The following is a 16,385-nucleotide window of genomic DNA, read 5'->3' on the forward strand; positions in this document are numbered from 1 at the left end:
ACGTTCCTAACTCAGCCTCAACTCAGTCTTAACCCTAGCTGAAGAAACAAAAAAAAGAAAAAAAAATCTTCTCTGAAGATTGAATCTTTAGCTCACACTCCTGTGGATCAAGGTAGTAATTCACTCTCCATGTCCCCTGAATCCCCCAGCTTGAATTTTTTAAGCACTCTGAGCTGTGCTTTCAAATACTACAGAGAAGAAACTAGAAAAGGGAATAGTTGAGGCATGAATGGCAGAATATTAATATTTTTCGAGCTGTGCAATCCCTGTTTGAGAATATTTGAAATTTACCATAATGAAAGTTTTTAAAAATGCAGACTCAAGGTGATAGTTCTTGTAGGAATCTCACAAACTCCAAGGTGGATCCTATCTTGATGCGACCACTCTAAACTTTACACATAGATGAAGTTCCAAGGAAGATTAATTCACAATAGAAAATCACTAAGAAGGGGAAATAATGACTTCATTAGCGAGAGGTAAGGGGAAAAAAGGCAAGCTATAGAATAAGTCCTGTATAGACCACAGAATTGAGAATTATCCAGTAGAGATATAAAATAAAAATATTGAATATATTTAAAGTAAACACAAATGGAAATGAACAGTAACAAAGGAATGAACAAATGAACGTTTGATATCAAAAAAGGATACAAAGAACTCCAAAAAAATCAAAAGCTCTTAATGTTGATTACCACTGATGAGAGCATTACCCAACTAAAAGACAGAGTTGAATAATTATATTAAATGTGTCACAGAGAACCAAGGGGGTGGCTAAATGAAGGAGAGGGTAAAATACATTAAGTAAGAGGTGATGAAATCCACAGGCATCTAATTATAGCTCATGAAGAAGGGAATGGAATGAACAGGGTAAACAGAGTATTAAAAGAATTAATGACTAAGAATTTGAAAAATTAAAGAAAGTTACCAATTCTCAGTTTCAGAAAAACAAACTATTTCCAAGCAGGATACATAAGAGGAAATCTCCATGTTAGGATAGTGATTTTATTTCCTTGGGATATACATCCAGAGGTGGGATTGCTGGGTTGTATGATACCTGTATTTGGAAATAAAATCACTCTCTCAGAGAGATATCTGTATGTTTACGTCTATTGCACCATTATTCACAATGGCCAAGATATAGAAAGACTCTAAATATATCAACAGATGAATGGATAAAGAAATTATGGTGTATGTGTATATGTGTGTGCATGTAGTCTTTTAATATTCAGTTTTATTGGTAGAGCCTTATCACAGTTTTGTTTAGTTTTGCTTGTTATACAACTAGATCATACTGTAAGTATTCTGCATTTGGCTTTTTTTTTTTTGGCTTTTTTTAAATTGTTTATTGTCAAATTGGTTTCCATACAACACCCAGTGCCCTCCTCCATCACCACCATCTCCTTTCCCCCTCCCCTTCCCCCTTCAACCCTCGGTTCATTTTCAGTATTCAATAGTCTCTCAAGTTTTGCGTCCTTCTCTCTCCCCAACTCTCCTTCCCTCTTCCCCTCCCCCTGATCCTCCATTAGGTTTCTCCTGTTAGACCTATGAGTAAAATCAACATCCTTTTGGGGATGAATCCATGATGGTGCCTACACCTGCTATTTATTGGTGTTCACTGCTCTATAGTTTCCATAGCATAAATATTTTAAAACTTATCCTTTCTACTGTTGATGAACATTTGGATTGTTTTCCACTTTTCCCTGTTATGACAATATTTCTGTGGCCACCGTGGCACATATCCTCTGATGTACTTGCCAAGAGTTTTTGAAGGGCCATGTCTTTCAAACTTTTTTTGACCAGTATCCACAGCAATAAATGTTTACATCATAAATCAGTACAACTCTCTAGATGTGCTTATCCATAAATGTAATGAGAAGGTCATAATTTTTTTCTACAAAAACAAAAATAACGTGGGGAGTTGATAAGTAACATGTAATTTGACACTGTGTTGTCTTATGAAGAGCTTAGAAGCAGGAGAAGGATGTGAACAGAGTAGCTTAAAAACACTGTGTTGTTAAGGTGGGCTACGGGTGTTCTTTTATGGGAGTGATTTAAATGGTTCTACCTGTTGTATATACTCCTGTAGGTATAGAATGTTTGACAATTTTTTTTAAAAGATGAAAATTAAAGTACCATCCAAAACAACACATAAATATATTTTGGCAAGTGTATCTGTGGGCTTCATGGGCCTTCGATTTATCCTTCTGGTCTATACCATGCGTTCCTCACCACACCCCATTCCCACCTACCATTTGGCTGGCCCTTTAGCATCTCCAGAAGAGAGACTGGCCAAGAGAAGAGGGAGAGGGAAAGAAAGAAACACAGCCCTGACCACCCCTGTTGAGTTACCCATCATCAATTCTGAAGTACGTGAGGCATCAGAGGAATAAGTCAGAAACAGATTGTGGGCAACTCTTGAATTTTTGTCTCTCCTCATTCATGTTACAATAGAGAATTCTGAGTTGACCACGCATTATGGATAGGTTGAACGGTCTGAGCTTTAAGTGCAGTTAAAGCCAGCAGTTCTGCTTATGTATGAAGGTAATGAAAAAATTAGTGACTAAGCAGTACTATGATTTAAAAAGGAAGAAAGGAAGGAAGGAAGGAAAGAAAGGAGGGAGGGAGGGGAAAAGGAAGGGGAGAGTGGGAGAGAGAGAGAGAGGAAGCCCTGCCAGAGAAGAGCTTGTAGCTTTTCAGACATTGGGAAGGCTCTGTTCCTACTGTAAGACCTCAATAGTATATATCTAATGAAAAACCACCTCAATTAAGGTGATCTTCATATTCAGTCCATGGGAAATCCCAGTGATATGTTCATGAAGTCCGGCACATGGGAGCAAATACCTCAGCATGAGGGAGATGTAGAGTGCCAGAATGATAGATCAGGTGAGGGCAATGGCAAATTATAGAGATAAAAATTGAGTTGTGTAATGAAATATGCTACTAAGGAAGAAAAGAAGAAACATGATCTTGGGAACAGAGTGCTCTTGACTCTCATGAATCCATGTTCAAGAAGCGCCCTAGAGAAGGGAAGAGGATATAGAGAAAGGAAAGCATCTCACTGGCTGTTACAACATGGAACTGATGAGGGCACTTCTTAATGGGTCATACACGTGCAAATAGGGCTTAACTGCTGGGAAAGACAAGCCCTCATTTGTGAAAAAGGTAGTGCCTGAGAAAGTAACTTATCAATGTCAGTCTTAATTTCTTCCGTAAGCCCACTGATAGAATTTGAGAAGACTCATTTAGCAATCATCTTATCAGTGGTACAGTGCCTCTCCACTCACTTTGCACACCATCAGATAAAAGGATGATGTTTGCTTTATCTCTGCTTTGCCACCCTGGTATAGCTAAAAGCTTTTCAGGAATGGGGAAGAACAAACTGAGAGGTTCCTGGGTTATGAAACATTGTCACAACCAAGCCAGCAGCATTGAATCAATTTCCAATATGTTTCTTATGTAGCTAAAACCTATGCTCTGGAGATGTTATTGTTTGATTATAAAAGCAAGAGGAATTTGAAGAGAGACTTTCATGCCACCTTGATAAACAGTCTCTGCCTGTAACTCGATTGTGTCAACTCCCAAACGTAGGGGAAATGTGCTTTAAGATGACTTTCTGCCCATTTGAAACTCAGCCGTGTGTTCCGCCTTCGGAGTCCATTTGGGAGGAATCCTTCCAAATGTATCAGAACACATTTGGAGTGGACACTGGCTGCCCTGCTCCTGGATGACTGGATTACATTTCCAAAGGTGTTAATTCCCCTCACCACTGACCCAGTCATCAGAATGTTTCCCTGATGTCAGAAGTATTTTGTGTATAGTTCTGCTTCAAGACAGATCACTTTCCTATAGAAGTCATAATTTAAAAAATAAATAAATAAAAGCACTTTTCATGTACTGGGTTATAGTGGAGTCCAATTTTAAAGAGAAACGTGGCAAGGAGGAGGAAGTGTACTGAGGAAAGGGATGGAATCAGGCTCCAAAACCCATTCTGGGATTTTATGACTTAGTGCAAAATGCTGCATCTCTCTGTTTCCTCAATCATAAGATGAAGGATTTATTTTATGTAGTCTCTAATTTTTTCCCTGGCCATATTTCTAACACTCTTTGAGGGAGTGGGGGTGTACCTGATTTTCAAGATGCCTGTCCATGTCAGGTCCCCACTTCTCAACGCACCTGTGGTAAGACAACATTTCAATCACATGATCTGAGTAAACTAGAAATTTGAAAAGCATATTCAACAATTTCTGGGCCAGACTCAGTCATCATCTTTCACAGCAGCATCGCCACCATGCATTTGCCTAAAGTTTTGCATTTTGTTTAGAATGTTTCCCCATGGATCCCCCTCAAATCCCAGCCAGGGGGTTGCAGTCACATGGGCCTATGCCCAGGTCCCGCTCTGCCATCTAGCCAATGCCATGATCTTGAGCAAGCTCCTGAATTTCTCTAAGCCTCCATTCCTTCAATCTGCCAAATAGAGATAACAGTAGGACCTACGGTGAAGTGTTGTTAGGAGCATGAAATGAGTTTTTCGCAGATGAGTGTTTGACAGCTATGCCAGGGGCGAGCAAGAACTCAACCGTTGGTCTTCACTGTTGGTGTAGTTATTGTTAGGATAGATACTGAGTAAAGTATAGGTAGCTATGGATATCCTTTTCTTTCCTTTTTTTTTTTTTTTAGTTCTAATCATAGCTATGATTTATTACAGTGAAGGATACAAAGCAAACCAGCAAAGGGAAATGTCACAGGGAGCAGCATCAGGAGGTAATGAGGCCCAGGCTTCCAAAGGTCCTCTTCCAGGGGACATGCTAAATTCCCCCCGGCACCAAGTTACGACAGCACATGTGAAATGCTATCCACCTGAGAAGCTCTTAGAGGCTCAGAGCCCAGGGTTTTATTGGGGGACTGGATATACAGGTGCTATCTTGACTAGCATATATAAAAATCCCATATTCCCCAAAGGAAAGCATGTGTTTAGCAAAAAACACTTTGTTCATATGAAGGGTTTAGGCACAGTGAGCCACTTGTTTCCGTTAGGGTGCTGGGAACCCTCTTGAAATTCGAGTTCCCCAGTGCTAGTGAAGGGTCAGCCTTGCAATCAGGTCTTTCTAAAGGTAAACCTTTTCAGATCTGCTACAATATTTCTTTTCTTCACAGTCTGTCACCTTGGCCCTTGTCCAAAACATCTTTACAACAAAATTATTATCAGCAGGACTCCATACAGCAGTGTGAGACCAAACTGTTAGCCTCAGTTATTCCCCTTAAAGATTTTCAATTAATCTGAAGCTGACTTGAATGTCTCCATCCAGGGCTGAGATGGTGTCATGGTAGTCACCGCTAGGGTCATCCTCACAGACACAAGAAGCACATTTCCATGGACATACATGGTCCTTTGGGACACAAAGACTTTACAGTCATTAAGGCACTCAAAACCGGACAAACATTAGTCAGATGTAGAGGCTAATGGGTCCCCAACATGGCTGCCCATTATGGAGCTCCAAACCCTGTGATTCCCAACCTAGCCAGAAAGAATTCAGGTTAGTTCTTGGGTTCAGAGATACTGCATTCAGTTTCAACCAGCTCTACTTGTCCATGGCATCAATGTCATTATCAGTGTCATGAGTCAACGACATCCATAAATGTCCTCTGTGGAAAGTACAGGAGCTAAGCCACCTTTGCTGTCATGTGATTGATGCTGTCAGGTGCAATCATAGTCTCCGTGGTCAGTTTGACTTCAAGGCCCTCACAGCAGCTTGGAAAAGTAGCATGAGGAGTTTTCTTTCAGGAAAAAGGGAAAGCATCCAGGAATAGTTCTGAGGGAAAAAAATTAAAAAGATAGTTCCCTTCCTATCTTACCTCCATTACTTCCCAGGTACTGGGGATTTGTTTTCCCCAATTGGTACATGGATATGTTCCAGTTAGTAATCAAGATTTTACCTTTCTTCATCTGTAAATTCTCACCCAGATTTTTTATCTGGACTGGTTGTATGTAAGAGGGACAAAAGAATTTCCACTGATAAAAATGTTTTTATACAACTTGATCAGAAAGGTATATCATGTTCCAAAATTGGTCAGAACAAACTCTTAGAATTTAAAAAAAATTTCTAAAATGGGTCTATATGACCTCTTAACCCCTTTGTCCTGATTATTTATCCAGTAAGCAGCCTAAAAAGCCTAGCCTTGCTGGGGACATCTGCACCTAACCATCAAACTGCACTAACATTTGTGTATCAGGAGGAAGGTGAGAAAAGGAGTCAGGATATCTGTCTGTTGTTACAAAACAACTGATCTGGATATCATCTTTCTGAATGATGAGGAAACTGAGGCACAACAAGGTTTTCTGTCTGTAGTTCACCTCAAGGTGCTGACAGGACTCGCACTGAAAACCAACGTAACTTCAGGATGGTTGGATTTGGTCATAAAAGTTCCTGGATGTACATCTCACACGTGGAGAGAAAGGCCTACCGTAGCTCTCTGTTTTTCTAGCCGGGTCTCAAGTGTCGCATCCCCCACACGCTGCCAACGGACCTAAACCACAACCACCCGTCACATGCAGCGTCTCACCCAAGTCTCTTCCTCTCATTTGGCACTCATGCACTGGTTTTACACCCATTCAATAAATTTCAGTGTGTAAGATAGGGCCAATGGGAAAACCTAGAGCTTCTTCACCGGGAGGGGTGAGGCAATTTCGTGTTCTGGTCCTCAGACCGCAGAGGCCCAGCCATAAACCCAGTTCAGTCAGTTCCTAATTATTGATTAGGCACTGACTCCTTTCGAGGTCTTATGCTGGACCCTAAGAATACAAAAATAGAGACAACCTGGTCTCTGGGATTTGGCGAGCCCAATCGATCTAATTTGGAATCAGAATCATTGTTTCTATCTCTTTCTTAAACTTTAGTTGAAGATGGAATCATTCGAATATGTTCCTCACAGGTCAACTTCCCTGACCCTTTTTTAAGATATTGTGTCAGACATTACTAAAAGAAACTTGATGGCTATAAATAACCTTGTCGTTGTAAGTAATCAAGAACTTCTATGCCTTAGGAGTTCCTAAATTATGTGAACTTATTCCTCTTGACATGCTGGCAAAGACAAATAATTTCTTTAAAACAGATGGCGTGCCGAGTGTTGTTTAAATGTCAGCTCTGCTGCTATTTATCGGCCTACTTCTTCAGGGAGATATGTGCGCTCTGGATTCACCTGGGCACTTGATCTGAGATGCAGCAAGGTTGAGAGGCTTAGTTGGGTATTACTTCCTTATTAAACCTCCCTAGATATCACAATATGGCATGGTATTGACAGCTTATATAATCACCACACTATTTTACTAACTTTAAACCCATGTGCATTATTGTTTTATTTTTAAAACCTAGTAGGATGGCTTTTGTTAATTCTTTATAGTGTTTTTGTCAAGATTCCAATGGCATTCACAACAGTTTAGTTCGGGGTCTCCTAGAGGTAGACTCTGAAAAGGAATTAGGGATGGATCAATTATTAGGAAGTACAGGAACAGTTGGTAGAAGACAGACAGGGGAGGGAAATCAACCAATGAAGGGTGGGTTATCATGCTAGCTACTGCCAGGACTGGCCACATTTTTCCCAAAGACCTGTGCAAAAATAAAATGCAGGGCCCCTTGTCTAAAAGCCACTAAGCATTTCAAGATAGTGACAGCAGGACACGCACGGGCCACACACACACCTGCCACCAGTCCTGGCTATCAGTGTGGGTGACAGAAAGAACACATTAGAGTAGAGCACCCAAGTCGCTGAGTTTTGTCACCGCCTCCCATCACTGATTATCCAAGGGCTGATTCTGGGGCTGTTACCTTCAGGCAAAGAGATGTCGTTAGTGGCCATTGGAAGTTCAGCGGGGGCACACTCAAGTAGTAAGTCTCTAGAAGATGGATGGGTCAGCAGCTGCCAACATCCTCTGCAAATAGCAGCCAAGCTCCTGTACCCCAAGCCACACCAGGGGTCTCAAAGAAGCAGCTACCTTGTAGAGGGGGCACCTACTGAAGTCCCCCCTCTTTAAAACTAATAGCCCCTAAAACCTTGGCTTACCACCAGCTTTTTAATCAGCTCTTTAATAACCAAGATGTCCATCATTTTCTTCATGTGGAAGTTCCACCATACTCTTTTTTAAAAGATTGTGGGGAAGGGGATGCAATCCTGAGTTCTTAAAATGCAGGCACATTTGTTTTCCAATTATTACGATGCTAGAGAAGCTATTTCTTCCCCCTTGTGCCTCATTTGCCTCATCTGGGAAGAAGACTTAGAATTATTCTGTCAGGTTCCATAAGGTTTGAGAAGTCTCCATTAGAAAATGTTGGGAAAGTAGTCTTAAACTAATGATTTCATTCCCAAGTAATAGCAATGTCTCTCAAAGCTTGGGAGCGGAAGGAGGAGGGTCCTAGTGGGATGGTTTCCATTAAGCTCATCTTAAATCAGCCATCTTGCTGTATTTATTTGAAGAGGTTAGAAAAATTATGTTTTAATTAGAAAAAGCCCTCCCCCCCACACACACATTTTGGCTTTTTAATCATTTCTGTATGCCACAAACAACAGCTCTTTAATTACTGTGATGTTAATTTTATATGCCAACTTCACTGGGCCCCAGGGTGCCCAGATATTTGATCAAACATATTCTGGATGTGTCTGTGAGGATGTTTTTGGATAAGACTAATGGTTACATTGGCAGACTGAGTAAAGCAGATTGACCTTCTAAGGGTAGAGGGCTTCCTCCGTCAGGTGAAGGCTCGAACAGGAGAAGAAAAAAAAGACTAGCCCTACCCAAAGTAAGAGAGAATTCGCCTTCATGTCTGACTACCTCTGAGCTGGAGTGTCAGTTTCTTCCTGCCTTCAGAAATGACTGAAATAAAGAGCTCTTCCTAGGTCTCAAGCCCACTGGTCTTTGCACCGGGAAGTACATCGACAGTTGCGGTCCGCAGGCCTTGGGACATAGACCAGAACTAAACCATTGGCTCTCCTGGGGCTCCAGCTTGCCTACTCTCCCCGCAGACCTCGGGGCTTGCCAGCCTCCATAATTGCATGAGCCAATTTCTTATCTCACACACACACACACACACACACACACACACACACACACACACACACCCTACTGGTTGGGAGTTTCTCTGTGCAACTACACATAACTAGATTTTAACAGGATGATTAGAATAACAGCTAGTTAGAGGAAGTTGAACTGCTGTCATCTATGCAGATGACTAAAGCTGTCAGTTTGCTTCATCCAGGCCAAGGGAAAATGAGCAGATGAATTTCTCCTATAAACTGGGCAGGGGCTGGGGAGACTGCAGATGCCAGGAGTCACATATCAGCCTGTATCCTCACCATTTATGTAAAACAGAGGAGCGGGAGGCCCTAGTGCACCCCCAGTTCCTGGGAGCCCTTCAGTTGAGCATTCCACTTCCACAGGAGCAAAGAAAGCTAGACTTTTTTTTTTTTTACTTCAACTGTATCTGGAATCAAACCTCATTCAGATGTCTGTAAGATGTGAACTTTCTCCTACAGATGTGTGCCCTCTGCAGAAGGGCTCTCCTCACCCCAAGGGGAATAAAGATTCAAGAGGCCCTTGCAGGAGGAAAGGGCCTAGGGCCCCTAGACATCTGCATGCACATGGGCATGGCATACTTATTTGTGACATCATAGGAGATCCCTATGAGAGAGAATTTATGTTTTAGGCAAAGATCCTGTAAGAGCAGAAATGATGATTTCAGAGGTTCATGAGATGCTCCTGCTGAGATGGGTGGGAGTTTCCATCCATGTAAGCATTTGTGCCGATTGGCCAGAGGCATGGATGACAATTAGCACACTGTGCAGTTCACATGCGGCTCGGCTCTGCAAGAAGCCTAGGCTGCCAGGGAGTGGGGTAAATGGCTTTCTGCCCCTCAAAGTAGCATGTCCAGGATACCACAGCGGGTGAGGTGCTGTGCTGAATTTGTGCTAGGTCTTCATTTATAGATATAACTTGTATAGAATGTTGTGATTAAACTGCCAGACAGAGAGCAGTCTGCTGTGCATGGAGTGAGAAATTCCTACTGTTCGCCAACCGCGATATGAGAAAAGTGACACCTTAGGGTCACATCCACATACTCGCCCCTGCTTCCATAATTGCATGAGGATCTTTAAATCCAGTCAGCTTTGCATCAAGCACGTGAATCCTGCCGTGTTGAGTGAAGCATCCTGGGCTGATGGCAGTCTTGCGGTAGGATCAGACACAGGCTATAGGGCCCGTGCCTTGCTTCACAATAAGCCATCTCTCATGAGTGGGTTCGTATTTATAAAGATAATAAACTCTGCTCACAGGGTGATGTCCCATAGGCATATGGAATAGCAGCCAAGAGAAATTCTTCAGAAACAAATGGGTTGAGCTGTGTCATTTAGAGTAAAGCGTCTCCTTGCCCTGCACACGTAAGCAGATTGAGCTGTCAAAAACCTTTGACATTCTAGCATGTTCCCTCTGCCACAGTCCTTAGGATCCCACAAAAAGACCCACTCAACCTTTGCCTTATTCTTATTCTGCTCCATCCCTGACCCTTCCCCAATCAGCTGGGGAGAGAGAGGACCTAGGGATCACTGAGTGTCCTATGACTTGCTTGAGCTTTCCAGAGACATTTCCAGCCTTTACATCCTGAAGTTCTTTCAACTGCCTCTGGTTACCTCCTTAACCCCACCCTCAACAATGCTGCCTGTTGTAGCTTTTCTTTCTGCTTCCCCAACCACACTGTTTACACACAGAATCTCCAAACTTAGCTCCAGATGTTTCAATATGGCCTCCAATGTCATAATTCCATTCAGCCTCCTCTTCTCCTCCTCTCCATGGTCACTTCCCTACTATAATCTTTTCCTCATGCTCTAGCTAGGCTCCTTATTCTAAAGAGCTCCCCCATTACTTCCAATTCTTCACACTGAGAAAAATAAGAGTCTTCTTTGATTCCGCTTTCATCTTTTTCCTCTGTTCTTCCAGAAAGACACATTGTCTACAGAATCAGTAGCACATTCAGTATTATTTAACATGCAGTGATAATATACATCTGTTGGAAGGCCATGTTATGACAGTTGCTCTAGTCGGTACCAACATATATTCTTGATAACATCTTGAATTTTTATATATTGGCCTTGGGTCAAAATGATTGCAGCTTCTCATCAGATTTTCTGTCAAGTCTTGTTTACTTTTCCTTAACACCAAAGAAAGGCCAAAAATATGTAACATTCAAACTTAAAATCTGGAGTCGGAGGTGCTAAACTAATTTCTGAGCCTTCATACTTTTCACATATCTTTCCTAAATTTAGGGAATCAAAAGAAAGTAGTGTAAATAGAACTGAATCTAAAGGAAGAATACCGAAGTTTGAGTTACCGTTTTGTCCCTTATTATTAAGCAGACTGTTGCCTTGGTTTCTGTCTGTAAATTAGTTACACTGGCTTCTGCCATCCCCAGCTCAGCACATGATTGCCAAGAAAATCAAAGGATGTCAAGTTCGTGGCAGCACATCTTAAATGTAAGATAGACCCAAGGTGCAAGGGATTACTTTTACCAGCATCCGAGGCTCTGCAGGGCACTGAAGCCACAATCATCCACCGGCCTGTTCTCTTTCCCCATTCCTATTGGAACTCTAGTTGAAACAATGCCCTGTGTATCTAAGCAGATATTTGAGGGGGTCTTATTTCCCATATTATTTCTCTTAATCATCTTTTTAAGGAAAAAGATGCTACCTTTGTGACATTCTTGCTTTAAAATCCCAAAGGCCAGAAGCTTCTCTTTAGGTCTATTACAGAGACTGAATAGAGCTGACGAGAGCCAGAGGCCAGGGGTATGGTTTTATAGTGTGTAGATGTGGAAGATAGTGGTAGATGTGGAAAAAGAATTTTAAAAGGACAGTCTTTTTGAACTTGAGGATATTTAGAAAGTGAAATTTAAAAGGGAAAAGAGCAGAAAGTCTACAAAACACTAAATAGGTTTTAAGGTACATCAGACTATGTATGTGCTTTAAATGATAACTGTGAAACCTCATTAGAAAGGAAATTCTGGGGGAAAAAATCCTCTTGACTTGTTTATAAATGGTTCACTGGAGTCCATAATGGAGTGGTTATTGAGTTAGAAGAAAATGATGACACATACCAGAAGATCAAAGCTGGAAAATGAATGTCTTTTCAGCAACTTGTTGGAATGCGGTCTAAAGAGGGAAAATGGGGGAGTCTTAGCGGTTGTCCAAGTAGCTGAAAGAGCTGTTGACTTGGAATGAAAAGGCATGACTTTGAATCCCAGCTCCTGAACATGTCTTTGTTTCTTGAGACATACACGTTCAGTTTGTTTTCTCATCTGTAAAGAGGAGATTGTCATGGAGGCATAGGGTTGCTGTAAATTTCTATTGACATAACAACTGAGAAAGATTGTAGCAGACATTATGGTTGGTTTCCCAGTATTCACTTCCGCATCAGGGGTATGATGTTATTAGGGCATTTATTGGTAATTTTCCCTGCAAGCAATTGGCTCAGGAAGCTAGGCCTGGGCCAGTGAGTGAATGGTCTTCTCCACTCACATGGATTGGCCCAGGAATGAGCTTGTGACCTCATTTGGCTAGTAGTCAGGGGACAGAATGGTTGGAGGTATAGAGAGAAATCACGTGAGGAGCCAGCTCCTTCCAGACCTGGGAGCCCACTGCTGACAGGTATGGGGCTCCTGGAGCCATCTCCGACAGACATGAAGCCAAAGCTGACACACAGGATAGGCAGAGCCAAGACAAGCCAAGAAATGGAACAGAGACCCTAGATTAAGTCATCCCCGAAGCTTGCTCTAATTCTGGACTATGAGCTAATGCATCTTTACTATTCACTGTGTTACTTTCCACCAAAAGCATCCATACTGATTCAGTGCTTGGTAAACTGAATATAGAAGACAACACTAAAATCATGTAGCAGTCAGCCCTACGAGTTTGGGGTTTGAACAGGCCTTGCTCCAAATCCTGGATCTCCTACATGCAGCTACATTATTAACCTCCTTAAATCTGTTTTCTTGTATGTAAAATGTGCCCACTGCATATTTTATCATGATCTGACACAAGTCCAGCATTCTGTAGTTAGCAATCGGCAAATGTTGTTATTCTGCAGAAATATGAGGTATGGTGAAGGTCAAATGCATTTCCACAGGGTATGTCCAGTCATGATTTAGTGGCTCTGGTCCTTAAAGACTTTTGCAGAGGAGAGTCAGGCCAATAGCCAGAGAATCCAGGAGTCTGTTCACTACGCCCAAGCTAGAGAAATACTGGGCTCTAGAGTGCTTGGCAGGATCTCTGATACTGGGGGTCCCCAACCCTCATGGGAGGCAGGTTAATGAATAGAGAGAGCCTGGGCTTTGGAGTCAGACTTGCACTGTGTCAAGTGACCCTGTCTTCTCAGAGCTTTGCTTTCCTCCTCTGTCAAGTGGGGATAATAGTAGCTACTTGCCAGGATCGTAGAAAGGATAAAGGAATAAACAAAGTCCTGTGTGTGCTGCCTGATCTGGGATTAAGGAATAGCCTCATTTTACTCCCTAATGACTCCTGGAGACCTTTCCTTCCCAGCATGATGTTCAGATGCCTTTAAGGAAAATTAAGCTTATATTTCAGAAAGCCCAGTTCCTCTATTCAGCCATGTTCAACCAGGATTGTACTTTTGGATTTCATGACCTCTTTATTGGAAGGCTGGAAATATAATATGTAGAATCAGGAATATTGAGGCAGAATTGATATACAACAAAATGCACCCCTATGGAAGTATACTGTCCCATGAGTTTTGATTAATGTATAAACTGTGTAACCACTACCACAATCAAGATACAGAACATCTTCATGACCTCGAAATATTCCCTTATGTTCTTTTACATGAAATCTACTCTCCGTACCACTAGTCCCAAATCACCACTGATTTGTTTCTATCCTGATAATTTTGCCTTTTCTAGAACTTAATGTGAATAGAATCTTTTCATTAATGCAAATGCTTTTGAAAAACATCCATAGTGTATGTATTCACAGTTGTGCTTTTGCTTTTTCATTACCAATTGGCATTTCATTGTACAGATATACTACAATCTGTTTATCTATTCACTAGCCAATGGACACTTTGGTTATTTTGAGCTTGGGCTATTATGCACAAAGCTGCTCTAAACGGGTGTCTGAGGCTTTGGGTGGACATATATATGATTTTCTCTTAAGCAAGTGTGTTGGTGCTGGGTCACATGATGAGTGTATGTTTAACTTTACAAGAAACTACCAAACTGTTTTCCATAGTAGTTTTACTGTTCTGTGAGCCTAAGCGCAATGTATGAAAGTACCTTTTGCTTCACATTCTCATCAACATTTATCATTTTTGGTCTTTTTAATTTTAGCCATTTTTATGGGAAGATCGTGGTATCTTGCTGCGATTTTAATTTGCATCCACCTCATGACTAATGATGTTGAACATCCTCTTCTATGTTTACTTGCCATGCATATATCTTTGAATTTTTTTTAATGTTTTTCATTTATTTTTGAGAGAGAGAGAGACAGGGTGAGCAGAGGAGAGTCAGAGAGAGAGGGAGACACAGAATCTGAAACAGGCTCCAGGCTCTGAGCTAGCTGTCAGCAGAGAGCCTGACGTAGGACTCGAACCCACAAACTGTGAGATCATGACCTGAGCCAAAGTTGGATGCTTAACCAACTGAGCCACCCAGGCGCCCCAACATGCGAATATCTTTGTTGGTGATGTAGGCATTCAAAACATTGCTCAATTTTGTACTGAATTGTTTTTTCTCTTATTATTTCATTTAAGAGTTCTTTTTATGCTGGATCCAAACCCCTTATTAGATATACTCTTTTGCTATTTTCTTATACCTTGTTGTTGCCTTTTAATTTTTTATAGAGTATTTGAAGAGGAAAGTTTTTATTTTGATTTTGATTGTCTAAATTATCACTCTTCTTTTATGGTTTTTGCTTTTGAGCCCTATTTAAGAAACTGTTGCCTAATCAAAGCTCACAAAGATAACCTCTGTTTTCTTCCAGAACTTTTATGTGTTTTAGTTCTTATGTTTTCGTCTATACTTTTCATATATAGTGTGAAAAAAGAGGTGAAGTCCATTATTCTCCATATGAATATTTGGTGTTTCTAGTACCTTTTGTCAAAACATTATCTTTCCTCCATTAAGTTATTTGGTTGTCTTTAACAGCTGACAATATTTGTATGGGTCTGTTTCTGGAATTCTGTTCTGTTCCACAGATCCACGTGCAAATCCTCATCCAGTACCACATATAGCCAAGTAGAATTCAGATAGCATCAGTTCTCCAACTTTGTTTCATTTAAAAAAATAATAACTTTTCCAAATAATTTTGCCAAATAGTTGTAAAATCAGTTTGTCACTGCTTATAAGAAAGACTGGTCGTGTTTTCATTAGAATTGCCTTGAGTCTATAGATTAACTTGGAGAAATTTGACATCTAAATAATATTGAATCATCTGTTTCTTTTAATTTTTTTTAATGTTTATTTATACTGAAGGAGAGAAAGAGCATGAGCAGAGGAGGGGCAGAGAGAGAGGGAAACAAGGACTCTGAAGCAGGCTCCAGGCTCTGAGCTGTCAGCACCGAGCCCAGTGTGGAGCTCGAACTCAGGAGGTGTGAGATCATGACCTGAGCCGAAGTCGAAGACTTCACTGTCTGAGACACCCAGGCGCCCCTAACATTGAATCTCCTGATCCATGAACATATTTAAAGTGGATTTCTCATAGATAACATATAATGGGATCTTGCTTTTTTTTCAATCAAACCTGACAGATTCAGCCTACTGATCAGCATGTTAAGCCATTTACACTAAATGTAATTATCTAAATGTTTGAGTTTTAGTTTGCCATCTTAATTTGTTACTTTCTACTTATCCCCTCTGTTCTTCATATTTTTGCCTTTTTTTCTGCTTTCTTTTAAATCATTTTTTAAGTAATTTCCCTTTATCTCTACTTGCAAGATACTTGTCCCTTAGTGCTTGATGTAATGTTTAAAAGTAGTCTAGTTACATCTTTACTTTAGCGTTATCTTAAATAATGTCACAGATTGCTTTATTACAATCTCTCCCTCCTTTGTGCTGTGTTATATTTTATGTCTGTATATATTAGAAACCTTGCAATATGCTGTTATATTTGCTTTAGTTACTTATCTTTAAAAATTTAAAAATAGAAATACATTTTATATTATGACATATATTTACCATTTTTGGTCCTCTTTATGCTACATCCAGACTTCTACCTGACACCCACTTTCCATCTGCCTGTGAAAATACACTTAATATTTCTCACACTAAAATTCCTCTGGCAGTGAATTGACTTAGCTCTTGTTTGTTTTTGAAGTATTTCTTTTTCCTTGATCTTTAAAA

General features: G+C 40.8%; 1 protein-coding gene and 1 long non-coding RNA gene across 2 annotated transcripts in view; one reads left to right on the forward strand and one right to left on the reverse strand.

Annotated features, from left to right (window-relative positions):
• Positions 1-9,418, reverse strand: part of LOC115287879 — a 52,279-nt gene extending 42,861 nt beyond the window's left edge. Inside the window, exons 1-2 of the long non-coding RNA XR_003906698.1 lie at positions 9,343-9,418; positions 4,122-4,170 (exon numbers count right to left, since the gene is read on the reverse strand). This is a non-coding gene — a long non-coding RNA (uncharacterized LOC115287879). The remainder of the gene's footprint in view (positions 1-4,121; positions 4,171-9,342) is intronic.
• Positions 1-16,385, forward strand: part of NCKAP5 (NCK associated protein 5) — an 857,737-nt gene that overhangs the window by 768,596 nt on the left and 72,756 nt on the right. The window lies entirely within an intron of this gene.

The sequence above is a fragment of the Suricata suricatta genome, chromosome 3, assembly GCF_006229205.1.
Source record: "Suricata suricatta isolate VVHF042 chromosome 3, meerkat_22Aug2017_6uvM2_HiC, whole genome shotgun sequence".
Taxonomy (NCBI): Eukaryota; Metazoa; Chordata; class Mammalia; order Carnivora; family Herpestidae; genus Suricata; species Suricata suricatta.